This window comes from Balaenoptera borealis (genome assembly GCF_965194805.1).
Source record: "Balaenoptera borealis genome assembly, chromosome: 4".
NCBI lineage: Eukaryota > Metazoa > Chordata > Mammalia > Artiodactyla > Balaenopteridae > Balaenoptera > Balaenoptera borealis.
The window spans coordinates 20,267,797-20,274,473 of NC_138861.1; the positions used below are offsets into that span (position 1 = coordinate 20,267,797).

General features: G+C 39.6%; 1 long non-coding RNA gene across 1 annotated transcript; it reads right to left on the reverse strand.

The window, feature by feature from the left end:
* Nucleotides 1-237: 237 nt before the first annotated feature.
* Nucleotides 238-1,284, reverse strand: LOC309627758. Its single transcript, XR_014243942.1, has 2 exons — nt 1,232-1,284; nt 238-915 (listed from the first exon to the last, which is right to left on the reverse strand). It is a non-coding gene; the product is annotated as an uncharacterized lncRNA (long non-coding RNA).
* Between the last annotated feature and the right edge of the window lie 5,393 nt (nt 1,285-6,677).

A 6,677-nucleotide genomic window follows, 5' to 3' on the forward strand; every position in this document is an offset into this window, starting at 1 on the left:
ATCACTTTTCCATGCTTCTTGGATATTTTGTCAACATCGTTGGCAAAGTAGACTTCACATGTTCCATGATATTATCCGTGTTCTTTAGACTCGTGCCAATGATTGAATGATTCATGTTATAAGAATGAGCGATGTCTAACATCTTTTTGCCTCGCTCCACTCTCTCAATTACTTTCACTTTTGTTTCCGTCATTATCGCTTGGCGCTTCTTAACAGTACCAGCTACATCACCTCTGCTTTTACGCTTGCTTCCAGGCATCTTGGGCTTGAAATAAAGGTACTGTACTACTGTACTCTATACAGTACTGTAAAGTACACAAAAGCACAACCACATATGGAGGAAGCACGCAGGTGACAATGTATGCCAGACACGTGAACTAACTTACATGATTGGACATGCGAATGGACGTTTGCATCTTTGAAAGTTTGCAACTTGAAGGTTCGTATGTAGGTGACTTACTGTATTTGTACTGCCTAAGGAGAACTACCTAGGAAAATTTTGGTATGACTTATGTCAGAGAATGTTTTGCTTATGTTCTCTTCTAGGAGTTATAAGGTGTCCTATCTTATATTTAAGCATATAAGCCGTTTTGAGTTTATTTTTGTGTATGGTGTGAGGGTATGTTCTGACTTCACTGATTTGCATACGGCTCTCCAACTTTCAAAACATCACTTGCTGAAGAGACTATCTTTTCCCCATTGTATATTCTTGCCTCCTTTGTCAAAGGTTAATTGACCATAGGTGTGTGGGTTTATTTCTTAGCTCTCTATTCTATTCCATTGATCCATGTATCTCTTTCTGTGCCAGTACCATGCGGCTTTGATTACTGTAACTTTGTAGTATTGTCTGAAGTTTAGGAGGGTTATGCCTCCTGCTTTGTTCTTATTCCTGGGGATTGTGTTCACATTTCTGACCTTTTTTTTTTTAACTTTTGACTTTATTTATTTCTTTATTTATGGCTGTGTTGGGTCTTCGTTTCTGTGCGAGGGCTTTCTCTAGTTGTGGCAAGTGGGGGCCACTCTTCATCGCCGTGCGCGGGCCTCTCATTATCGTGGCCTCTCTTGTTGCGGAGCACAGGCTCCAGACGCGCAGGCTCAGCAACTGTGGCTCACGGGCCCAGTTGCTCCGCGTCACGTGGGATCTTCCCAGACCAGGGCTCGAACCCGCGTCCCCTGCATTGGCAGGCAGACTCTCAACCACTGCGCCACCAGGGAAGCCCACATTTCTGACTTTTTATGGTTCCAGATACATTTTAGGATTATTTGTTCTAGTTCTGGGGAAAATGTCGTGGGTAATTTGATAGGGATCACATTAAATCTGTAGATTGCTTTGGCTAGTATAGCCATTTTAACAGTATTAATTCTTCCCATCCAAGAGTGTGGGATGTCTTTCCATTTCTTTGAATCATCTTCAGTTTCCTTTACTAATGTTTTGTAGTTCTCAGTATACAAGTCTTTCACCTCCTTGGTGAGGTTTATTCCCAAGCATTTTAGTTTTTTGATGCCATTAAAAAAAGGATTGCTTGTTTACATTTCCTTTCTGATATTTCATTGTTAGTGTAAAGAAATGCAACCAGGGACTTCCCTGGTGGCTCCGTGGTTGAGAATCCGCCTGCCAATACAGGGGACATGTGTTTGAGCCCTGATGCAGGAAGATCTCACATGCCATGGAGCAACTAAACCTGTGTGCCACAACTACTTAGCCTGCACTCTAGAGCCAGTGAGCCACAAATACTGAGCCCATGTGCGACAACTACTTAAGCCTGCGTGCCTAGAGCCCGTGCTCCACAACAAGAGAAACCACTGCAATGAGAAGCCTGCGCACCACAAGAAAGTCTAGTCCCCACTGGCCACAACTAGAGAAAGCCCGTGCACAGCGATGAAGACCCAATGCAGCCAAAATAAATTTAAAAAAAAAGAAGGAAAAACCAGGAAATGCAACCAATTTATATATGTTAATCTTGTATCCTGCTACTTTGCTGAATTTGTTTATCAGTTCTAGTAGTGTTTGAGTGGAATTTTTAGGGTTTCCTTTATATATATTATCATGTCATCTGCATATAATGACAACTTTACCTCTTCTCTTCCAATTTGGTTAGATTTTATTTCTTTTTCTTGTCTGATTTTTGTGGCTAGGACTTCCAATGCTATGTTGAAGAGAAGACGTGAGAGTGGGCATCCTTGTCTTGTTCCAGATTTTAGCAGGAAGGCTTTCAGCTTATGAACGTTGAGTATTATATTGGCTGTGGGTTTGTCATAAATAGCTTTTATTATGTTGAGATATGTTTCCTCTATACCCACTTTGGTAAGTGTTTTTGTCATGAATGGATGTTGAAGCTTTTCAAATGCTTTTTCGCCATCTATTGAGATGATCGTTTGTTTCTTGTTTTTCCTTTGTTGATGGGGTGTATCATGTTGATTGATTTGCATATGTTGAAACAACTTTGTGACACAGGGGTGAATCAAATTTGGTCATGGTGTATGATCCACTTATGTGTTTTCGGATTCGGTTTTGTAATATTCAGTTGAGAATTTTTGCATCTATATTTATCAACGATATTGGCCTGAAGTTTTCTTTTTTGGTAGTGTCTTTCTCTGTGTTTTTTTTTAAGTCTTTATTGAATTTGTTCCAATATTGCTTCTGTTTTATGTTTTGGTTTCTTGTTTGTGAGGCATGTGGGATCTTAGCTCCAAAACCAGGGATCGAACCCGCACCCCCTGTAATGGAAGGCGAAATCTTAACTGCTGGACCACCAGAAAAGTCCCCATCTGTTTTATTTGGTTTTTTTAAGTAAATTTCTTTCTTTATTTATTTTTGGATGCATTGGGCATTCGTTGCTGTGCTCGGGCTCTCTCTAGTTGCGGCAAGCGGGGGCTACTCTTCATTGTGGTGTGCAGGCTGTTCATTGTGGTGGCTTCTTTTGTTGCAGATCATGGGCTCTAGGTGCGTGGGTTTCAGCAGTTGTGGCTATCAGGCTCAGTAGTTGTGGCTCGTGGGCTGTAGAGCACAGGCTCAGTAGTTGTGGCACACGGGCTTAGTTGCTCCATGGCATGTGGGATCTTTCCAGACCAGGTCTCGAACCTACGTCCCCTGCAGTGGCAGACAGGTTCTTAACCACTGTACCACCAGGGAAGTCCCCCCCCATCTGTTTTTGATATCAGCATGATAGTGGCTTCATAGAATGTCTTTGGAAGGACTCCTTACTCTTCAATCTTTTCGAAGAGTTTGAGAAGAATCAGTGTAAGTTCTGCTTTTTATATTTGGTAGAATTTGCCTGTGAAACCATCTGATCCTGGACTTCTGTTGGTAGGGAGTTTTTTAAAATTACAGATTCTATTTTTTTTTAATTCTATTTATTTATTTATTTATTTTTGGCTGTGTTAGGTCTTCGTTTCTGTGCGAGGGCTTTCTCTAGTTGCAGCGAGCGGGGGCCACTCTTCATCACGGTGCGTGGGCCTCTCACTATCGTGACCTCTCTTGTTGCGGAGCATGGGCTCCAGACGCTCAGGCTCAGTAGTTGTGGCTCACGGGCCCAGTTGCTCCGCGGCATGTGGGATCTTCCCAGACCAGGGCTCGAATCCGTGTCCCCTGCATTGGCAGGCAGATTCTCAACCACTGCGCCACCAGGGAAGCCCTCTATTTTGCTTTTAGTGATCAGTATGTTCAAGTTATCTATTTCTTCTTGATTCAGTTTTGTTCGGCTGTAAAAAAAACAAAATATATTTTAAAGTTATGTTAGCACCTAAAAACTTACCATGTATTAGACCACAAAAGAGCAAAGCAAAAATATTAAAATATTTTTTCAAATTCAAAAAGTATTGAAATGTTTTAAAGAAATTGGTATAGTAATACTAATTACAATGATGACAAATTGTTCTGAACTTAAAGACTACTTATATCTAAGATGCATATTATATGCTTATTGTTTTATTGTTTTTAAATACATGGAATGTTTTCTCCTTTCTAATGTAATTCTTTTATTTTACCTGTATATTGTGAAAAATATTTAGTTGCACATAATATAAAAATTACACTTTAATAGGAGATATTAATCCATCTACATTTAGTATAGTACTGAAAATACTTAGGTTTAGCGTTCCATGTCATTGAGTGCTCTTTTTTATTTATTTATTTATTTATTTATTTATTTATTTATTTTTTTTTTTTCCACTTGACTGTTACTGAAATGATGCTTTTTTTTTTTTTAAAGAAATTCACGTTCTTTTATTTATTTATTTATTTATTTATTTATGACTGTGTTGAGTCTTCGTTTCTGTGCGAGGGCTTTCTCTAGTTGCGGCAAGTGGGGACCACTCTTCATCGCGGTGCGCGGGCCTCTCACCATTGCGGCCTCTCTTGATGCGGAGCACAGGCTCCAGACGCGCAGGCTCAGTAATTGTGGCTCACGGGCCCAGTTGCTCCGTGGCATGTGGGATCTTCCCAGACCAGGGCTCGAACCCGTGTCCCCTGCATTGGCAGGCAGATTCTCAACCACTGCGCCACCAGGGAAACCCCTATTTATTTATTTTTAAAAAAGATTTAATTTGGGGGGGCATAAATTATTTATTTACTTAATTAATTAATTTTAACATCTTTATTGGGCTATAGTTGCTTTACAATGGTGTGTTAGTCTCTGCTTTATAACAAAATGAATCAGCTATACATATCCATATATCCCCATAATTCCTCCCTGTTGCGTCTCCCTCCCGCTCTCCCTATCCCACCCCTCTAAGTGGTCATAAAGCACTGAGCTGATCTCCCTGTTCTATGCAGCTGTTTCCTACTAGCTAGCTATTTTACACTTGGTAGTATATATAAGTCCATGCCACTCTCTCACTTCGTCCCAGCTTACCCTTCCCCCTCCCCATGTCCTCAAGTCCATTCTCTATGTCCGTGTCTTTATTCCTGTCCTCTCCCTAGGTTCTTCCCAACCGTTTTTTTTCCCTTTTCTTTTTAGATTCCACATATATGTGTTAGCATACAGTATTTGTTTTTCTCTTTCTGACTTACTTCACTCTGTATGACAGACTCTAGGTCCATCCATCTCGCTACAAATAACTCAATTTCATTTCTTTCTATGGCTGAATAATATTCCATTTTATATTGAAGATGTGCAACATCTTTTTTACGTATTCATCAGTTGATGGACACTTAGGTTGCTTCCATGTCCTGGCTATTGCAAATAGAGCTGCAGTGAACATTGTGGAACATGACTCTTTTTTGAATTATGGTTTTCTCCAGGTATATGCCCACTAGTGGGATTGCTGTGTCACATGGTAGTTCTATTTTTAGTTTTTTAAGGAACCTCCATACTGTTCTCGATAGTGGCTGTATCAATTTACACTCCCACCAACAGTGCAAGAGGGTTCCCTTTTTTCCACACCTCTGCAGCATTTATTGTTTGTAGATTTTTTTGATGATGGCCATCCTTACCTGTGTGTGGTGATACCTCCTTGTAATTTCGATTTGCATTTCTCTAATGATCAGTGATGTTGAGCATTCTTTCATGTGTTTGTTGGCAATCTGTATATCTTCTTTGGAGAAATGTCTATTTAGGTCTTCTGCCCATTTATGGATTGGGTTGTTTGTTTGTTTGTTTGTTTTGATATTGAGCTACATGGGCTGCTTGTAAAGTTTGGAGATTAATCCTTTGTCAGCTGCTTCACTGGCAAATATTTTCTCCCATTCTGAGGGTGGCCTTTTCGTCTTGTTTACGTTTTCCTTTGCTGTGCAAAAGCGTTTAAGTCTCCTTAGGTCTCATTTGCTTATGTTTCTTTTTAATTTCCGTTTTCTAGGAGGTGGGTCAAAAAGGATCTTGCTGTGATTGATGTCATAGAGTGTTCTGCCTATGTTTTCCTCTAAGAGTTTGATAGTGTCTGGCCTTACATTTAGGTCTTTAATCCATTTTGAGTTTATTTTTGTGTATGGTGTTAGGGAGTCTTCTAATTTCATTCTTTTACCTGTAGCAGTTCCAGTTTTCCCAGCACCACTTAATGAAGAGGCTGTGATTTCTCCATTGTATATTCTTGCCTCCTTTATCAAAAATAAGGTGACCATATGTGTATGGGTTTATGTCTGGGCTTTCTCTCCTGTTCCATTGATCTATATTTCTGTTTTTGTGCCAGTACCATACTGTCTTGACTACTGTATCTTTGTAGTATTGTCTGAAGTCAGGGAGCCTGATTCCTCCAGCTCTGTTTTTCTTCTCAAGATTGCTTTGGCTGTTCGGGGTCTTTTGTGTTTCCATACAAATTGTGAAATTTTTTTGTTCTAGTTCTCTGAAAAATTCCATTGGTAGTTTGATAGGGATTGCATTGAATCTGTAGATTGCTTTGGGTAGTAGAGTCATTTTCACAATGTTGATTCTTCCAATCCAAGAACATTGTATATCTCTGTATCTGTTTGTGTCATCTTTGATTTCTTTCATCAGTGTCTTATAGTTTGTTGAGTAAACGTCTTTTGTCTCCTTAGGTAGGTTTATTCCTAGGTATTTTATTCTTTTTGTTGCAGTGGTAAATGGGAGTGTTTCCTTAATTTCTGTTTCAGATTTTTCATCTTTAGTGTATAGGAATGAAAGAGATATCTGTACATTAATTTTGTATCCTGCAACCTTCCTAGGTTAATTGATTAACTCTAGTAGGTTTCTGCTAGCATCTTTAGGATTCTCTATGTATAG